Source organism: Ovis aries, chromosome 23, assembly GCF_016772045.2.
Source record: "Ovis aries strain OAR_USU_Benz2616 breed Rambouillet chromosome 23, ARS-UI_Ramb_v3.0, whole genome shotgun sequence".
NCBI lineage: Eukaryota > Metazoa > Chordata > Mammalia > Artiodactyla > Bovidae > Ovis > Ovis aries.
The window spans coordinates 222313-244082 of record NC_056076.1 but is presented as its reverse complement, the minus strand read 5'-3'; the positions used below and the strand labels follow the sequence as shown (position 1 = coordinate 244082).

General features: G+C 35.4%; 1 long non-coding RNA gene across 4 annotated transcripts in view; it reads right to left on the bottom strand.

Moving 5' to 3' along the window:
• Nucleotides 1-8489: 8489 nt before the first annotated feature.
• The window catches only part of LOC105613831 (uncharacterized), a 35141-nt gene continuing 21860 nt past the window's right edge, over nucleotides 8490-21770 (bottom strand). For all 4 annotated transcript variants that reach the window (XR_009598218.1, XR_009598217.1, XR_006057736.2 and 1 more), the window contains 2 exons: nucleotides 18284-18492; nucleotides 8490-12215 (listed from right to left, as the gene is read on the bottom strand). This is a non-coding gene — a long non-coding RNA (uncharacterized LOC105613831). The remainder of the gene's footprint in view (nucleotides 12216-18283; nucleotides 18493-21770) is intronic.

The following is a 21770-nucleotide window of genomic DNA, read 5'->3' as shown; positions in this document are numbered from 1 at the left end:
ATGAAGAACTAATGCCACAAAATACAAATCTTCATCAGCACAATTTCCAATCAGATGCTTATATGATAAAACAAGATCAAAACTTTAGATCAATTTTAGGATCACCTCCATCAGCGTAATTCAGATTAGGGTCTAAAAACTAAACTGCTAAGTGCCAGCAGTTCAAAAACAATAGATTTTAAACATAATGAAAAAGGAGTATCTCTTCTACCTTTATATTTCTTGAAAAAGGGAGAAGGTGGTGGTCATTTCTCATAACAGTAAAATGAGTAAAGATTAAAAAAAAAGAGAAGAATGGAGAACGCCCACCTGTAAATTTAGTATGAGGGAGCAGAGCTGGAAGACAGGCTCAGCTCAAGGCAGGGCAGACTGAGCCTGAAATAGACAGCCTTTGAACAATGTGGGTGAAGGATATCTAAGATGTTCCGGACACAGTTTTTGAACTGAAAAGCATGAGATCAGTAAGGCCCCTACTTCTTATGACCCTTAAGAAGAAATGACTGGCTTCCTTCCTCAAGGTCACTGAAAACACACAGCACTTTCAGTCATCGCATGGGCTCTTCAAGAGGAACAGATTCTCAACTTAAGTCACCTAAGTGAAATCTCTTGTCTCAAAATAGTTTCACCAACACGGATTGAACTATTTCCACTTTTGTTTTAAAGCTAAATATTTATTCTACTAATTGATAGTCATCTGTGCTAACAACAATGTATTTGTTTTTTAAAAACAGGTGAAAGGGCTATAGTCATGAACACTTTATTCCAAACCAAGACCCCTAGGTTAATTTTGGAGAGCATTAGGTCAGCTCTTGTTGGCTATCTGCTACCCTTATTATTCATATTATATATATGAGGAGATATAGTCTGACTTTGGAATAACCCAATCCGCAACCTTTCAAAACACAGTTCTATTTAAAATTGGGGATTTCCTATGTAGGAACTTCATACTCATACGTTTTAATTCTTACAACTTGAAACACACGTATAAAGAAAATCTTTAAAATGGCATGTTTAGGCAAATTTGTAGGCTACATAACATAATATTATTTTAGAAAGCATACTAAGAAGACAAAATTCTATAGCTGGCAAAATTGAGTCCATATTAGATATTTGCAGGGGGTAGTTATTTTGCCTTCAAATGATATTTACAGATTAATCCTTTGATATATGACAATATCTCAGTGAATGAAAGCTGAAAAACTATACACAGATCTAATGAAAAACTTACGTACCTTAAGCATTCCCAAAAGATATTTGCTTCAATTACTGAAGTCATTTTGATTAAACACCTTTGAAAACTGGGCAATTTAACAGCAAAACAAAGCAGAATTTTCTTGATAGGCCTCTGGTTATCTGTAGTTTGAATCTTCATAAAGCCGCTGGTAGGTCGGTTTAAAGAGTTGAACTGGGAAGTTGAAATAGCTCTTCTAAAAGATCTTTTGTTTGGTTTTTTCTTGAATATGTATTATGAAACTGCTAACATTTGATCAACAAAACCAATAACTTCACATAGCTCAGAATAATATTACCTAGCTATGGCCATGTAATATGAATCTCCTTGGGCTGATTCTCAAAAACAAAAAACTGTCTACTGAAGAGCTTTCTGCTGAGATGACTATGATACCTTAACATATACAACAATGTACAACACTAAGAAAATAAAAGACAAAACAAAAAAAGGGCCTAAAAAAAAAATTCACATTAAATAAATGTGAGCTTCAGGTATCATATATTACAGAAAGCAGAATAACTATTAACTATGATAAACTGTAGACATATATAAATAATCCCAATTCGCTATCTGATTAAAATACAGCAAAGTTGACATTTTGTTAAAAAGTTTAAATGAAAAGAAACAGCTTCCATAGCTCTTTCAAATAAAAATAAGACAATTTAACAGCTTTTAAGTGACAAACAAACTTTTCTTTTTGGGAATGGGAGAAAGCGACTATGGATGGTGTAGTTCTCTTTAGCATGCCGAAGTAAATGTTCAGGAATCTCCACACTGTTCTCCATAGTGGCTGTATACCTTATGACCCAGCAATCCCACTGCTGGGCATACACACCGAGGAAACCAGAATTGAAAGAGACACATGTACCCCAATGTTCATCGCAGCACTGTTTATAATAGCCAGGACATGGAAACAACCTAGATGTCCATCAGCAGATGAATGGATAAGAAAGCTGTGGTACATATACACAATGGAGTATTACTCAGCCGTTAAAAAGAATTCATTTGAATCAGTTCTGATGAGATGGATGAAACTGGAGCCGATTATACAGAGTGAAGTAAGCCAGAAAGAAAAACACCAATACAGTATACTAACACATATATATGGAATTTAGGAAGATGGCAATGACGACCCTGTATGCAAGACAGGGAAAGAGACACAGATGTGTATAACAGACCTTTGGACTCAGAGGGAGAGGGAGAGGGTGGGATGATTTGGGAGAATGACATTCTAACATGTATACTATCATGTAAGAATTGAATCACCAGTCTATGTCTGACGCAGGATGCAGCATGCTTGGGGCTGGTGCATGGGGATGACCCAGAGAGATGTTATGGGGAGGGGAGGTGGGAGGGGGTTCATGTTTGGGAACGCATGTAAGAATTAAAGATATTAAAATTAAAAAAAAAAACTAAAAAAAAAATTAAAAAAAAAAACCAAAGTAAATGTTCAAACTGCAGTCACTCCTTCACACAGTAATATGTTTAAACTTCAGTGAAAAAATCAAACTTAAAAAAATAGAGTCCAGAATTTGAAAATAAAAGCAGAAAAGTTGTTTGAAATTGGTATTAAAGATTTGTGGAAAAAAAAGATTTGTGAAATGGGATCATTCTAGAGGCATTAACTTTTTTAAAAAGATGAAAGATAAAGAATTCAGATTTATTATGATAATTCACAGCTAAGGTAGAAATAGCACTTGATGACGAGAACTTCCAAACTAATGTTTTCAAATTGGACAGTCCTTTTCATGATTAAAAAAATAATTTTAAGTTCACATATTAAGAAACTGCAACATTTTCAAGTACATGTTCACCTCAGCTCAATGTAAAGAACTACTGCATTGGTCTTGTCTCGGAAACACAGAATTATTTCATATTAAACTTTTCTGCCAACAAGAGTAGTTCAAAGAAAACTTATCTGAGGCAGGGCTAAGGGAGAGATGGAAGATATTTATAAACTTAATTTTCAAAACTGAGGAGGGGTCAGTTAGAAAAACAGAAAAATGGTGGATGGATAAATATAAATTAAACCACCCTAGGATTATCTGTTTTACCTTATATAACCCATTATCAAAACCCAGAAAATACTCAATGAAATGTTTAGACGTCAGACTCAAGGTTTAACAAATGTAATAGCAAAACACACAGAGTCAGAGAACTGAAAAGAAAGTTGTGGTGGTTGTTCTTAACAGGCGGTTAATATAACACTGTAATAAAGCAATGTGTGAATGAGACTCTGGGCATCTAATTGAACTTTTGGATGTCAGGAGAGCTGCCTGATCCAGTGAACTGACCAAAGACAAGGAATCAAGCACAGCCAAACAAATTACATCAGAAACCAGTGCAACTTCCTGTATCCATTTCCATTATTCTCTACCCACTAGACACCAAACCCAGTACCTAGATTGTAAATCTACAGATCAGGGGTTCAAGAGATTGATAGGAGTTAATGAAGACAATTAGAACAAAGACTGATCTTTAAGCCTAACAGGAACCTCAATGGCCTGGTTCTGAGAGAATGTAATTATCAATAAATCTACAAGAGAACTCTGTTGAGAGATGGAAGTAATAGAGTCTCTACATTTTATTACAAAAGGAGGCTTCACAGAAAAATCTTCTGCTGAGCTTAAAAAACAAAGCAAACAAACCACATTTATCTCCAAAGATATTTTAAAGCAGGACATTCACTTGCTCGTGGCAATCTGGCAACTGTAGTTACACAAAGAATCTAAGAATTCAGCTTACAGGTAATTACTGAGCAGACAGATTTCAATCCAGTCCTCAATTCTTTTTGTATTTTATAATTATTTTAATGCCAGCAAAACCTAATAGCTTTTTAATTTATATGGGCCATATAACTGTTACATGCTTTGTTTACTAATTTTACCTTAATACATTTTGTTTAAAAGTTTAGCCTAAGTTGCTATGCTCATATTTAAAAGAACAAAGACCACAAAATTTTAGATGTTATTTTTTTCTGTACATCAGTTTTAAGGTACTTACATTGGTTCCTTAGGAGATTTTTCCCTTGGGAGAAAAAAAGGTCATGTTGATTATTTGTAACCTTTTTTTTTAACTTTTACAATCTGTAATATAATTTTCCTCCTTTAAAATTACCTAAAGTCAAGAATTGAAAACAAAATCAGCAACATATCTGAATCCTATCAATTTAAGTGCAATTTGCATTAACATTGCAGGCTGATCTAGTAAATGGAGTTCATGGGAGGAATAACAAGAATAAGATAATGATTATAAAATAACCAAGGGGTAACCAAACCAGAGACAGGTGGAATCTGAGACACGACCTGGTCTAATCCCCTTTTTCTTTCACTTACAGATGGTTAAACTGAGGTGCCAAGAGATAAAATTGCAAAGTTGCACAGCTCATTGAAAACAGAGGCAACACTACAAATCAGCCCTCTGATACAAAGTTCAGTCAGATTTAAAAATTAACATAATGTATTTTTACTAAGCATTCAAAAAATCTGCCAATTTAGAAAAAAGAAACTATTAAGCTCTAAAGTTCTTTCTCTTATGTCAAAAGCATGTCAACACAATTAAAGTAATAATTTTAAGTTAGCAATACAAACAAGCTGACTTATATAACAAAAATCCCAGGGCTATTATAAAAATATAGCCCATCCTACTACAGGAAATATGATAAAAAGCTTGAAAAATATCACTGTCTTATAAAAATTAATGTTGTTAATGAACAGTAATTATGAAAATAATGAAACACTGAATTTTCAAGGTCTGAATTACTCTAAGGTAATACTTGCCTCTCTTGATCAGGGAAAACTGCTGACAGTGGCCAATGAAATGATAAAAAAAAAAACCACACCAGTGAAAATGTCCAAGAAAGGACATAACAGATTTCCTGAGAAGAGTGATTATTAAAAAAAAAATTCTGAACGAAACCATTCTTCAATACATTTAAGTAGATTCAACTACTCTCTTTTATAGGAGGTAATGTTGTACTGGCATGGGGTTTGAAAGTGAATTTAAGTGAATATTTACTTCCTTTTATCTTTATGGCAACAAAAATGTTACTTTCTAATTAGAGTTCACAGAATAAGAAATATGCTATTAATTTACTGTATTAAATCTTTACAAATCAACCAAATAGGAATGTCTACAAAGATGGCTGGTTTTGGATAAACCTTAATATTCTCTTTCCCAGAAGACTTTGCATCTTGAGAGAAATTATTATAATCCTATCAATTTGGCTATTAGGAAGTATATAATTTAAATTAGGAAAAAATCCAGGAGAGTAATTACAATAAGATGGTAGGTAAAAGTTACTTAGTTTTCCCATTCCTTTTTCAAAAATCATATAATTGGGGCAAAACAGAATTGAAGTGAATTAAAATATGAAGGGATGTCAACATAATTTTTTCATAAAAAACATAAAAATGACACAAGAATAATGTATAAAATCATTCAGCTACTAAGAAACATACCTGAATTAAACATAAACACCTTCCCTTAGTTATAAAAAGGCATAAAAGTAGTTTAAAAGAATCCTGAGTTCCTTTGTACATCTAAGTTCTATAAAAATGCCCTTTTGTGTGTTTATGTGTGGAAGAGTGGAGAAATCCTTACTTTATGCATGTTAAAAAATTATATATACAAATATAATAGTATCATTTAAATTTTAAATTTGTTACAGTTATCACTAATAATAAAGAATTGTTCCTAATTGGAAGTAATGAGGCACATGAAAGACCTCAAAGGAAAAAAAGTAACAAGGGTCTCCACTTCTCTTTATATCTTTCTTGCCAAACTAATGTAGTTATATTGTTCCATATCAAAGGAGACATATAATGGATATCCCCAAATTTCTGTTGAAAGTGACCTATAAATTCAACCATATAAATTTTCAGAGCATATTCTGGTATAACATATAATAAAGGGCCAATACAATCTAAGGGCATAGTCATTCTGATTGCTGATTTAAAGACTGTGTCAAATGAATTCTAGCCTAACTGCCTATTCTGTTTTTACTGCTCAATACCACAATGCTTGCTTTCTGTAACTCCAAAATTCTAACAAAAACAAATACTATCAGTGTTTTTTTAAAGAGCACTATAATTCTTGTTAGCTCATTTGATCCTCACAATGTCCTGTAAAGCAGGTTTCAGAGCCCCAAATTACCTTATCCTCATTTTACATCAAAGAAATTGAGACAAAGAGAAATTAAATGACCTGTTCAGTTTACATCATTATTATGGGTCTTTTGAATTCCAAGCCCAGGGCAATTTTCATTCAGTTCAGTTCAGTCGCTCAGTCGTGTCCAACTCTGTGACCCCATGAATCACAACACGCCAGGCCTCCCTGTCCATCACCAACTCCCAGAGTTCACTCAGACTCGCGTACATCAAGTCAGTGATGCCATCCAGCCATCTCATCCTCTGTCATCCCCTTCTCCTCCTGCCCCCAATCCCTCCCAGCATCAGAGTCTTTTCCAATGAGTCAACTCTTCACATGAGGTGGCCAAAGTACTGGAGTTTCAGCTTTAGCATCATTCCTTCCAAAGAAATCCCAGGACTGATCTCCTTCAGAATGGACTGGTTGGATCTCCTTGCAGTCCAAGGGACTCTCAAGAGTCTTCTCCAACAGCACAGTTCAACAGCATCAATTCTTCGGTGTTCAGCCTTCTTCACAGTCCAACTCTCACACCCATACATGACCACTGGAAAAACCATAGCCTTGACTAGACGGACCTTAGACAGCAAAGTAATATCTCTGCTTTTGAATATGCTATCTAGGTTGGTCATAACTTTTCTTCCAAGGAGTAAGCGTCTTTTAATTTCATGGCTGCAGTCACTATCTGCAGTGATTTTGGAGCCCCCCAAAATAAAGTCTGACACTGTTTCCCCATCTATTTCCCATGAAGTGAGGGGACTGGATGCCATGATCTTAATTTTCTAAATGTTGAGCTTTAAGCCAACTTTTTCACTCTCCTCTTTCACTTTCATCAAGAGGTGCTGATGACGTAATGAAACACCAACAATGCAGAGTGGTTTGAATCTTTGTATTTTAACAGTTGCTTCTTACAGCTGCTTTATTTTATATCCCTTGCACAACAACCTACAGGGCAAGTCGCCAAGCACTATGATTCAGAGACTATACAGTGCGCAGGCGCAGGGTGAGATAACCTTTACCTTGACTTATTTACTGCAGCTAAGACTTTGTTTTGGGAACTTCCTTATCAACTTAGAATCCGTTTTGTCCCTCGGTCTGTTCCTTTTGAGGAATCAGAGAAACATCCTTGTGTGCAGTTCTTTTCCCATGGGAACAAACAGGATTCTTAGCTGAACATCTCATTTGCAAGAATGTTCAGCCCTTGTTGAGAGTCTCGTTTGCAAGCACTTCTCAACCTTCCTTATACCTTGTTCCCTACAAAGAGGCTTTTTAGTTCCTCTTCACTTTCTGCCATAAGGGTGGTGTCATCTCCATCTCTGAGGTTATTGATATTTCTCCCAGCTTGTGTTTCTTACACTAGACTATATTAGTCATCCAAGTATGATAATATATAAGTATACCTTTGGCATGTCAAAAGCAATATAAATATCATCATAGTGAAAATTTGGTATGTTAACATTTTTTAAGCTCCAGCCAATGATCCACTATTTTATCAAAAAATTTTAAGTACTTCCGTTTATTTCATGGGGATATAGTCTATACCAATAAAGTTACAACTTCAGCTATTTCCAGCTATTATCACAAAGAAATTAATGAGGTAGGTTAAAATGTAGTTAATTTTACTCATTTGAAGAGATTCTTAGAATTTTCTTAAATCTGCTCTAAGAAACAGTTTAGAACATCATCATTAATAAAAGTTCACTTGAATATTAATTCACCCAACTAGTATACAAAGATCTAATTTCACATAAAACCAACAAGAATCTACTTCTAAAAACTGTTCACCTTTTAAATTAATATAAAGTGTTGGTGTAAATTTGTATATATATTTAATTAAAATAGTAATATGTGCTGTTACTCTAGGAGGAATAAACTTTATCTGGTGCAGTTCATCGATTATTACTCGCCACATATTATTCTGGAAAAGTAGAGACTCATTTCACTTAGCTTAAATTTAGACTCTTCAAATTTCTTTGAACTGAGACTATCACTACTAAAGTGAGTTTCATAACACTCACAACATTTAAATATTTTTTGAAAACCTACCATGCCCTCTTCTAGTTGCTGAGTTATTAACTGTTCTTTGAAATTAATTATTGTTTCAAGCTTAGTATTGCTTTGAATTGTTTGCTTTAATCACTGAAAAAATTCAATACAACATTGCTGAAATCAGAGTACTTTTCGAAAACTTTTTGGTTATATGTTAACATTTTAGAGAGAACTATTATTTTCTCAGTTGTCAATTGAACAAATAAAATACCAAACATTATCATCTGCCAATCACAACACAAATTAAACAAACATATGGTAAGAAAGCTGTCCGGACTTGTTCAAGTTGGTTTAAGCTAATTGAGACTTGAAATTGTTGTTTTAATATAGTTCTTCAATTGTCTCTTTAAAGAAAAAAGTTTTAATTCAGAGCACTAGTTTGATAACTAACACACCCAAACTAAATCCTGTTATTTAAAACAACAGATTAACAATATTAAGTAAATTCTGTGAAGCAAAACTAAGACAGTGAAAGCAACTGAAAGGCCAATAAAGCATTTACAAATATATCAATAGTTTAAAAGAGAAGATACAAATGAATATTTAAAAATCAGGAAGCACAGGGTTAAGATTTTCATATTGATGTTCACTTAACTGTCTATGGATGTGAGAGTTGGACTGTAAAGAAAGCTGAGCACTGAAGAATTGATGCTTTTGAACTGTGGCGTTGGAGAAGACTCTTGAGAGTCCCTTGGACCACAAGGAGATCCAACCAGTCCATCCTAAAGGAGATCAGTCCTGGGTGTTCATCGGAAGGACTGGTGCTGAAGCTGAAACTCCAATACTTTGGCCACCTCATGCAAAGAGTTGACTCATTGGAAAAGACCCTAATGCTTGGAAGGATTGGGGGCAGGAGGAGAAGGGGACAACAGAGGATGAGATGGCTGGATGGCATCACCGACTCAATGGACATGAATCTGAGTAAACTCCGGGAGTTGGTGATGGACAGGTAGGCCTGGTGTGCTGCGATTCATGGGGTCGCTGAGTCAAACACGACTGACCGACTAAACTGAACTGAACTAACTGTCTATACTTGGCCCACAAAGAAACCAATTAACATTTTGGCAATTGATGATATAATGCAGATGGCAATGAATAACAGCATCTTTGAGCTCAAACTGGTACCTTCTATGTTAACTTAGTTTTGTGTTTGAATTTTTGTTTTGGTCTTTCATGCTGTTCTCAGGAGAAATTCTCAGACAAAAGCCTCATGAATTACTGATTTATTTTTAAATGAGTTGTTACCAATTTGATCTTCAGAGTAAAAGTCTACTGTCAGATGTGAGGGAACTCCAGTTTCAAGGAGAAAGACAATGAGGATGGAGGAAAAAGTAAAGCATTTGAGCCAAATGTTCAAATATCTTATGAAGAATTAATAATAAATATTAAGAAATATGTACTTTGAAAGAAAAAAACATGACAGGCAAACAAATTATTATTATCAGAAAACTGACTTCTGTGCCTGATGAAAGCTTTTCCAACACCAAATTTCTGGGTACATTTTGTTTTAAAGAAGGAGAAAAAAGTCCACATGAATTCAAACACATGTCAAAGATTGTACTATGGTAGCCCTCAAACAAATATCTTAAGTCCTCAATAATCTTAATCCCTTCTAGTTCATAACACTGAAGTTTTCAAAGAGCTTTCAGCTTTTATATGATTTTTCATCTGATACCTATTGACAACTTTGTGAGGTAGGTATTTATTTTCAATCTTCATTCAAAAACAAGGGAACTGAGGTTCAGATAAATTAACTTGTAAAAGGTCAAAAACTAGCAAAGCCAGACCTCTCTGGAGTTTAGAATATTTTTTAAAGTCTGATTCTTGGATGTCTGCGTAAGAATCACCTATGATATTAATATTTTTATGACGATAGATTTTTAAAGTCCTACCGTCACCTTTGACTTACTGAGTATGAATTTTTAGAAGTGGGGTCCAGAATTCCAGTTGTAGATCAATCAGGTAATGGATATAAAAGCCTAACATTGTGTCCGGCTAGGTTTTCGTGATATGATATGATGCCATCACTCTGTCAGCAGGGGCAAGTTAGTTTCAAACAGCCTGCAGTCAGGCCTGCAGCAGATTAGAATCACTGGGGAAGCTTCGTATAAAACTACCAGTCCTCATCTCAATGAGAGGAAGGTGTCAGGCATCCGAGGTTCCCCAAGTGATTCTTACCTATAGTCAGGGTTGAGGATGTCTTGCTTAAATACGCTTGTCTACATAACACATCCAGCATTTTCCAGAATTTTTCTTTCCCTTCCGATCATTATCATGCCTAATAAAGTTTACAATTTTTATTATAAGTTATTTAAATATTACAAGACAAAACGTCAAAGGTTTTTGAGTTGATATTTTTAAAGTTAAAAGATACTTCACAGCAGGACTAATCATGCTTCATTAAGCTACAATGAATTTCAAATATCCCAAATTAATCACCACTGTGGACTTGGATTATATATATATTTCAGCTGTAAACAAGAATCTAAATGACCCAGAATGACCCAGAATCTAAAGATATGGGTGTGGGGCAAAAGCTATAGCTTATTGGCTACTGGGCAATGCAAGTGCGAATAAGTCCACTGATAGGAGGGGCCTAGATACCAACATCTGGCAGCTTTGGCAAGATTAGATCTCACTGCAAAAAACACAATAACAGATACAGAGGAAACACTCTGCTGTTTTGTAACTATGGTTACTACAAAAAGGCTTACAGTGTGTGATGCTTATCTTATTACATGCTTCCATAGAACGTATCTGAACACGAAGTTCTCTACAAATCAATACTACTAAATGGGAAAAAAATGGCTAAAAGTAAAAATTTTCTGTCATGCTATGGATAAGTTATCAATATAAAAACACAGTCAGTAAAAGTAATATTTAACTAAAGTAATAAAAACAGCACAATTACTGAGAAAAAAAATGCCCATCTCTGCTTTTACTCTGTTGCTAATCCTACTCCTGTATTTCTCTGGATAAAGACTATTTTGACAGAATTTCAAAAGAGTCTCAGTAGACTAATCAGATTCTTCAGTTGATTTTATATTCTATTAGCTAAAATACCCTTGCTGATTTATCAAATTCTCCTACGTTTTAAAAACAGTTCTTTTTCACTTAGTGGAAAGAAAACTACAAAGTCCTACTATTCATCTGAGAAATAAACCTTGCATAGAAAATTTCTTTAATTCTAAAAATTTGTTTTATTAACAGAACTAACTACCAGAATGTTACCTCACAACTAGTTGATATTATATGAAAGTTCACTATAAAGCAGTCATCATACATTTAGGATTTTTCCAAATATCAAACAAGTGTGTTTATAAAAATGCTTACCAGACAAATAATTATTTCTTCATAACCTAGAAATAAGAGTTATTTATGTGATCATATCATTCTTAGCATTTTGGATGCCTTGAGGTTCCAAGTTTGATGCAATATAAAAAGCAAAAATTTACTTCTCAACGGACACAATCTGCACCTGACTGAAAGCATCATAACTGAGTTATAGCAATCAGTCATGCAAAGGCAAAGAATAAAATCTTCTTTTTAAACAGCACAAATTCACCTTAGGACAATTTGAGCACTGGTTCCATCTTCTTCAATAACCTGATTCATGCTGGTACCATGTGTGATGTGAGTCATAGGATTATTACTGAGATCTCTGATGCTGCTATGTGGTAACTGTTCATTGAGCTGATGGGAACTACTGTGCCTGGAGTGATCTGTAAGTCGTGACATGCTGCCATGAGGTAGTCTCTCCTCCATTCCTCTGTAACTGCAGGGAGTGTACCTAATGTAGGAGGTAACAGAACACACTAGAAAATAATACTAAAATTTTTCATGAAAATAGCACTGATTTACAAAATAATTTCATGATTTACACTGTTGAATTTGTTTTGCCAAACAAAACGGAGAAAAGAAAATCTACTATTTAGGCTCAGAATTAAGAGGTGCCTTGCAACCAGACAGAAGTTGAAGTTAAGCAGAGCCAACTGATCTAGAACTATGCTAAGTAAGGATACTTTTCTCATTCAAATAAGTTTTGGGTTGTGAGGTGGGTCCCAGGAGAGGAAGAATAAGAACAGAAGAAATATGGCATTGTCACAGGCAATCTAGAAGAATGGTGATAGTCATGGTGCAGCAAACTCCAATTGCACTACAACCCTGGATTGTAGAGTGGAAAAGGGAGTGCATGAAATTAGAGGAGAAATTAATGGAACATTAAAAAAGTGAGGGAGTTGGCAAGCAATGATGATGCTAAGTGTGAACAGCTTCCTTCCAGAGAGCCCAGTTAATAGCTCAATTAACTACCTGTAAAGCAAATTCTCGCCTCATCCCTTTCCCAAGATGCAGCTTTTGAGTGCATCAACTGGGTTCCATTGCTCATCGCAGGCTGTCCTCTCCATCATTCTATTTATCTTGAAAGGCAGCAGTGGGACCTGTTAAAATTTTCTTTTGTTGCGATTCTGACTCACTGAGTCCCCATTAGAGCTAAAAAAACTCATAGTCATGTACACTATATGTGTGTGCATGCTAAGTCGCTCAGTCATGTCCACCTCTTTGTGTGACCCTCTGAACTGTAGCCCTCCAAGCTGCTCTGTCCATGGGATTCTCTAAGCAAGAGTACTGGAGTGTGTTGCCATGCCCTTCTCCAGTGGATCTCCTTGACCCAGGGACTGAACCTGTATTTCCTGTGGCTCCTGCATTGCAGGTGGATTGTTAACCACTGAGCCACCAGGAAAGCCCCTGTATAACTAAACACAGTTTTGTAAAAAGTATTTAATTTAGAATAACAACAATCAAAGAAAACAACCAAATATAATTAATACATTAAATTTTTAGTAGTATTTCTAAAAATAAGAAGGAGGTAGCAGGTTTTTCCTTTTTTAAAGTCATCAAAAGAACTAGTCATCAACAGCTGAAGACCTACTGGCTGTCAGAAAATACCAATTTACCATTTCCCTCAGTTAATGACTATAACAAGTTTAATGACTCATTATGAATCATTTGTAAAATTTAAAGATTATAAACACTGATTCATATACTACTGAGGTGATCCAGTCTTATATAGCAGTGCTTATCAAACAATGTTTTCATTAGAGCACAAAGTTTAAAAATGAAGTCCTTTTAAAATGATAAAAGAAAGCATGTCTTTCTTCTCCTGTTTGAGTAAAGCAAAAAAGAAAATTTAAGAATGAAAAACTACCTTTAGAATATTTTTTAAATTCCTCAAATTAATGGATAAAAGAGCATTTAATTTTTATTTATTAAAAGACTTCACATTCAGAACATAAAGGTTTTAAATTTGATTTGTAAGTTTTGATGAAATAATTACAATGTTTCAAGTTAAAATAATGAAAACAGAATAAGCATGTTATTCTAGTTAATAATTATTTTACATAATAATTATTGCCCTAAACTGAAAATTTTTCTAACTATGACTTGCTAGCTAATTCAGAGAACTTTCACCTCTTGATGACTTCATAAGTATCTAATTCAAGTAAATATGGCAAATGAAAAAAAGCAAAATACGATATCAAAGTAATTAAAAATATGAATTACATTTTCTAAAACTGAAATCTAAATCTTTGAGTTTAATTTCGTGAATAAGACTCAAATACCTTTTCCATAGAAAAAAACTGAGTTATGTCTATTTAACTGAAATATATGGTTATTCACAAAATTCTAGTATATGAACCACCTGCCATGGATAATTAGGACTCAACTACACAGTAAAATGTCACCCACTTACCAAACTAACCACTCATTCTCGAATTCACCCAGCTACTCATCCATTTCCTTTTCTATATCCTCTCAGCTAACTATATTTACCTAAGTCTATTTTATTTTACATAGCACTGAGATCAGTAATTATCCATCAAGGAATCTGGACTAGAGTGAGTACTGAGAAGCAGATATGTGTGCATATGTGTAATCTTACAGTCAAGATAACATGAGATGATGAGAAAACCACGGCCAAAATATAGTGCTAACATGTAAACTTGAAAACTGACTGATGCAGAAAGAAATATCCATGAGATGGCAAGCCCAAATTATTTCTAGAGTTGTTTGACAGATTTATTTGTTTCCTCCCTCGTGGCTCAGTGATAAAACATCTGCCTGCCAATGCAGAAGACATGGGTTCGATCCCCGCGTTGGGAAGATTCTCTGGAGAAGAAAATGGCAACCCATTCCAGTATTCTTGCCTGGAAAATCCCATAGACAGGAGCCTGGCAGGCTACAGTCCACGGGGTCGCAAATAGTCAAACACGACTTAGCAACTAAAGAACAACATAGTGCTAGATACTGTCAAGGGATATACAGATATCTGTCAGCAAGTTCACATTCTCCAGAAACTGCAAACTTAGCTGAGGAAAAAAAACTGTACTAATAGGTCACACTCAAAGAATGTTTAAAAAGCAGTTAATTAGCTGTCATGGTATGGGAATTAAGCAGGAATTAAAGGATGAGTGTGATTTTAATTAAGCAGAGAGATAAGGTCATCACAGGAGGTCATACGTTATCCCCTAGTTTCCATGACACTAAACTTTCATAGAGACATTCATGTGTTTATAAGCATTTTCTCTGAATCACGTGCTAGGCTATTCTTACAGTATTGTTTTCATTACTGCATCTTGTTCTTCTCCTAGAAGGGGATGACAGAGGATGAGATGGTTGGATGGTATCACCAACTCGACAGACATGAGTTTGAGCAAGCTCTGGGAGTTGGTGACGGACAGGGAGGCCTGGCGTGCTGCAGTCCATGGGGTCACAAAGAGCTGGACACAACTGAGCAACTGAACTGATGATGACTGATGATCTTGTTCTTGGTATGTCCTTTTTTATTAAGCTTCACGGAATTCCATCTCACAGCTTTTTAATTACCACTACCTTATATTAAAGATTATAAGCTCTCTTACCTAAACTTTAATTTCATTTACATTACAGAAGCTAAAATTCTCCTACATTTAACTCCCTTCAGAAGTTCTCTGCTCAATATGAACTCATTACTTGTACTACCATCTGCTCACCCTACTTATCTCCTCTGAGATATTTTCAGAGGAGCCAATCTGCTCATTTGAAGTTCTCTAACACTGATCATCTCTAACACTCAGTTTTAATTATACACCGGCTTGAACTATTTTTAATTGGTTATGTCCTACCTTTCCTGTAAGGTTCTATTCTGGAAAGTAGAAATTATACTTTAGCTTTCTTCAGTACATCTCTTAATACACAGAATGCCACATGCATAAGAGTTGTAGTATAACTGTTCATTCCTTATTGAAAAGGATGAGGCTAATAATGTCAAATATCAAATACTGCTGAAAGTCAGTTCATGGAGCCATGCTAGGCCATCACATCAGTCATGTCCAATTCTTTGTGACCCCATGGCAGGCTCCACTGTCCATGGGATTCTCCAGGCAAGAATGGGTTGCCATTTCCTCCTCGAGGGAATCTTCTCAATCGAGGGATCAACTCATGTCTCTTACATCTCCTGCACTGGCAGGTGGGTTTTGTACCACTAGCGCCAGCTGGAGCTAGCAGTTCACGGAGGCAGGTATTCTGAAAGATTCTCTGGTTTCCTCTCTATGTATGAGTGTTTTAAGTTAAGAGCTCTAATTTTACTCTAGAAACTTCCCAACTGGGCTTACTTACAACCTCCTCTCCTATGCTGTTGTCAAAGTGATCTTCCTAAAACACAAATCTCATTTTTTTACCCCAATGCTCAAAGTCTTTTAATGGTTTCTCATTGCTCTAGGGGAAAAAACCCTAAACTCCTCAGCATGTTTCATCTCCTACGGTGGCCCTGGTACCTAAATGCCTTTTTGTCCTCCTTGCCTCTGCATGTGCTGTTTCCTTGTCTTGAGATTTCCAACTGCCTCCTCTGTACCCTAGTCAAATTAAGGTATTACCTTGTTTGTGAACGAGACTTTCCACAGTGACTTAAAAGGATTTCTTTTGTGGAATCCCAAAGTACATTATGTACGATTTTATCACATCTACTACTCTTTTGTCTTCCATCTCTGTGTTCCTAGCATCTAGAAGAGTGCTTTTCACTTAGGAGTGCTGAATGAAAGGAAAAGGCAGGAAAGGGAAAGGATCTTTGATAGTTTAAAAACAGGTCGTTGGTTATGTTAGAAGTGGGGTAAGAAGGTGAAAAAGACCATAAATACAAAGAATGCAGGATGGAATTGGTAGGAAGGAAATATTCCAAATATTTCAAAAATCTTGCAAGGAAAATAAAAAGAAATGGATACAAGAAAGAAAACATGTCAAAGTTAGAAAACATGTAAACAATGGATACAAGATAGAAAACATGTCAAAGGCTGCTCCTTTTCAAAACCTAGAGTAGCTGACCAAGTTAGAAAGCAAAAGAAAGCAAGTGGAGAGGACAAACAAGAAGGAAAGATTCTAAACATTCCAACATTCTAAAAAGCGAGTACATCTAGGAATCATATCCTACATGACAAAGACAGGGAAGACTGAAAGGCTGGAATGAGCCTGGAAGGATACAGGACAGCCACGGAAACACAGAATAGAGAATTTCAGCATCTTAATTTTAATTCTTTCAGTTTCTCAAGCTTAGAAATCTTTTTTTTTTTTCATGAATCTGAGTATATGTCTTTTATTTTTTTTTAAATTTTTTATTTTTTTTTATTTTTTAAAATTTAAAATCTTTAATTCTTACATGCGTTCCCAAACATGAACCCCCCTCCCACCTCCCTCCCCATAACATCTCTCTGGGTCTTAAAAAAAATTTTTGTTTTGGCACATTCCTTCTCTCCAACTGCTTTTAATCCATCACCAACTCCTATCATTTCATTTCTTCTTTTTAAATATCTTTCAGATCAGCTATTACTCTCGGCAGTCACTGTTCTTTCATAAACTTCGATCATCTCTTAACTGAATTACTGCAGAGCTCCTATTAGGTTTCCAATTATAGTGTCTCTACCATCAAATATAACAAGAAAGCATATCCTGTCCACTCTCAGACATTCTCTGTGAAGCTTTCTCCCACCTCCTCCCCACCAGATTTAATCACCTCCTTGTCCATGCTACCAAACAGGGGTTGGCCAATGGCGGCCTACTGGTCAAATCGGGCCCCTTCCTATTTTTGTAAACAGTTTTACTAGGACACAGTCACTCCTATTTTGACCTCATACTGTCTATGGCTGCTTTCATGGTATTAACAGCAGAATGAATGGTGGCAACAAAGACCATGTGACCGTAAATAAGCCTAAAGTTATTTATTATGTTATTTCATTTGTAATACAATATTTATTATATGTTTCTCTTTATACAAAAATTTGACAACCTATGGACTATACAATTATATTTGCACTGTTCTGAGCAATTAGGTGTATTATCTCATTTATTTTTTACAACATTGCTAAGGGACAGATATTATTACTATTTCCATTTTACAGATAAGGAAACTGAGGTTTATTATTCTAGACCCCATGCTTTTAACTACAAAACAAGTAATGACTACTCTATTTTTCTCAAGCTTATTAAGAACAAAGATCATGCCTAAATCAGTTTTGTATTCCTAGAGACTCACACAATGTCTGACACAGTAGGTATTCCATAATTGTTTGTTAAGTTAATCTTACTAAAATAACCACTTTTACTCTGCCTTCTCTCTGATGAGCAATGACTCCACATTGCTCGCTGTATCACGTCTAAACTCCTCTGGCTGGCATTAAATCTGACCATAATCTGGGACAACTGAACCTAGCAAAGTTCAAAAAGGTTAATAACGATCAACTTCTGTTTCAGAATTGGCTGCTCTTCCTTCAGACGCCGTATGACTTTTACCCAGCACATGATATAAACTAAGCTGCCGATAAAACTCACCTGCCATCACCGGACCTGTGGAGGCTGCCGTAGTAGCTGCTCACTTTGCTGTGGACAGTCCCTGCTTTGCTTCTCTGGCCACCCACCATGGCCAGCTGAGTTGAAGAAGCATGTGTGGATGTCCCTTGAGTGGAAGTTCCTCTTGATTTCCTTATGATAGGACTATTTGTATCCCTCAGGTTCCTGGAGTACCTGTCGGCTCTCGTTCACTATCATAGATAACAAAATGCTAAGTGTAAGATAACAACCCTACAGACCAAAAACAATACTTTGACAGACTGATGTTATTCTTCAAAAAAAAAAAAAGCTCTCCAAACAATGTCTTTATAGGACAGATATAAGGTAACACTGTGGACAGAAGAGAGACTAAAACAAAAATCGGTGTCAATCTGTCCCCTAAACTGGTATGATGGAAAGAGGTTTGTATTAGAATAAGGAACTCAGGATTTTAGTTCCAACTCTATCAATAAATATGTGACCTTAGACAAGTCATTATCCCCTTTAATTTTCCTCATCCATAAAATGAAAGCATACAATTTCATCATTTTTAAAAAGCCCCTTTTGGCTAAAGAAATTAATCATTCTTGAAGACACTGAAATATTGCAAAGGTACTACTACAAAGTAAAAATATTATTTTCTTGCATGGTTTATAGAAGTAGTGGAGGTCTCATCATGGCATAGACTCATTTTTTAATTTGTAAGAGCAGTTCATTTAGGTTACAAGTTGATTTTATGACAGAAGCTGTATCTAGTGCTTGAATAAACATGACCTAACTAGAACAAAGCATATGAAAAATTAATTTAAGCAAACATACAATGAAGTCCCAGACATAATAAAGGCTTAGGAAAAAAAGAATTAAGGGGATGAATTATGTCCAGAGCTAAAGTTTTTAACTGCTATGAAAAGACTAAAAGCAGATAGGTGTTTATGCTGATGAACAAAATGGTAATTAAAGAGCCAATTAAATAGGTGCAAAGGTCAGTGTATCAGTTTGGGTAAATAACTGACTATAAGAATCATAAAGTTAAAGTTAGACAATATTATTAAAAAAAAAGTTGTGACATGTGAAGATTAGATCATAAATTGACAAAGTGCATATATTCTAAGTTTTCAAATTAGAAAAGAATCACTGCTGTTGTTGCCATTGTTATTTTTAGTGCTGGGATAGAAGAACTCAAAAACTAGTATTTGTTGAGTACCTGCATAATGCCAAGTGTTTTACATACAGTCTCTGTTAATCTTTCTTAATAATGTTTTTATTATAGAGATTAAAACCTAAACAGACACTTCTATGGGACAGATATCCATCAAGAGTAAATATTGTGATCCCCATTTTATAGATGAAGAAAGTGAGGTCACAAGGGATTAAAGAACTTTTCAAAAGTCATACAGCAAAACAACAGTTGAGGATAAAACTTAAGTTTAAATGTTTCAAAGTGAATCATAAAGTAATGATAAAACATAATGTTTACATATATCCTGAAAGTATCAAAAACTAAACAGAAGAAAGAACAACTCAAACAGTTATTACAACATTTATTCTTCTGTCATCAATGGCCCTGTGCACATGTACATACATCCAAAGTTGCTCTGGACTGCTGAATTTATTTTCTAAACTTATTTCTTAAAATTGGTTCAAACTGCTGGTCATTCCAAAAATTGAATCTACCTTCAAATGGTGAAGGTCTGTTTCCTCATTTTACAAAGAAGAAAACAGGGGTCCAAAAAAATTAAGTCATGTGACCCAGATAACTCCAAAACAAGATTTCTAAAAATATTTCAACCAGTGTCAGAATTATTAGCATAAGCAATCTTAAATGTGGCTTCACTGAGAGAAAGAACACTAATTTGACTGTCATAATTTTAGAAGCCAGTCTTTCAACAGCACAGTATAACAGAGGGGTTAACAGTAAAGACTAGACGCTACAATCAGACTGCTTGGGTTTGAATCTCAGTTCTACCACTCACTAGGTTGTCTAGAGCATTAAATGATTTAGTGCTTAGAACAGTGCTTGGAGTATTAAGTGGGCTCAATTGATTGGAAACCATTATTATGGTAACTCTCTAGTCATTTCTCAAAGGCTCAAACAGACAAATGCTAGAAATGACTGTAGGCTGCTCACACTCTGGAGGAGTGACTCTAGGCCAGAGCACAGTCCCAGCTGGGAGGGTCACAATGACTTTGTTGAGTCAGGGAAGTGGGTGGTCCATGGTTCCAGAAAACCAAATGGAAGGGTTTGGGGGAGGTCTAACCAGTTTCAAAAGGATTCTGGCCCAGTCAGGATCCCCCAAATAACTGGGATGAGTCCCCAGTTGGTTTAGTTTAGCCCCATCTGGAGTTTCTAACACAAGAGAATTGCTGTGTGACTGAATGGCTTGTGTGTGGCCCAGAGGTGACCAGGAATGCTAATTCAAACCCTCTCCTTAGAATTATGTTTTACTGTGATATGTTTTACTGTGATTAAAATACACGATTAAAGTGATATATGCACAGAGCCTCTCTGTGCATCAGTTTTCATATGTTTAACACAGAGATGATAATACTAGTCATCACAGAAATGTCAAAAAGATCAGATAAGAATATATATATAAGCATTCATTTGTTTTTAATCATTGTATACAATGATTAAAATACATTTAAAAATTTCAAAGAATACACAGATAAATATCCCAAGTAAGGCTGTTACACAGAAATCAAGGACTTGGTTTGTTTTGTTTGCTATTGAACCTGCTGCTGCTGCTAAGTCACGTCAGTCGTGTCCGACTCTGTGTGACTCCATAGACAGCAGCCCACCAGGCTCCCCCGTCCCTGGGATTCTCCAGGCAAGAACACTGGAGTGGGTTGCCATTTCCTTCTCCAATGCATGAAAGTGAAAAGTGAAAGTGAAGTCACTCAGTCGCATCCGACTCTTAGCGACCCCATGGACTGCAGCCTACCAGGCTCCTACGTCCATTGGAGTTTCTAGGCAAGAGTAATCGAACCTGTGGCATCACCAAATAGTTGATGGCACATAGTAACCACTCATTAATGTCTTTCTCAAAGGATGAATTCCCAGAAAAGCCATTTCTGTCATTGTTGAGTTAACCTTTCCCGTTCTTTCCTTCTCTGCCCAATGAAATTGCATTTAAAGGAGAAATGCACTGTCTGATATCACTAGCAGTAGTCTCAGATATGGTAATAAGGAATGTATATTTTAAAACTGTGATTTTTATAGATTTCAATCTAATCTGTGTAACAGAAGCTGCTAATCAGTGATAATTGAGAAAACACAAGATTCTGATAATGTGGTAATTTAAGATTTATTTTAAAAGTACATTAACCCATACAAAACACAATAACATTTTACATATAATCTTAAGACTTTTATAGAAATTCATTTTCCCAAAATTTGTTTTCCATGTAACTTGGGTTAAATAAAATCATAAGAACATGGATTCCACTAATTTAGAATTTGTGACAATTCAAATACAGTATAAATATTAGC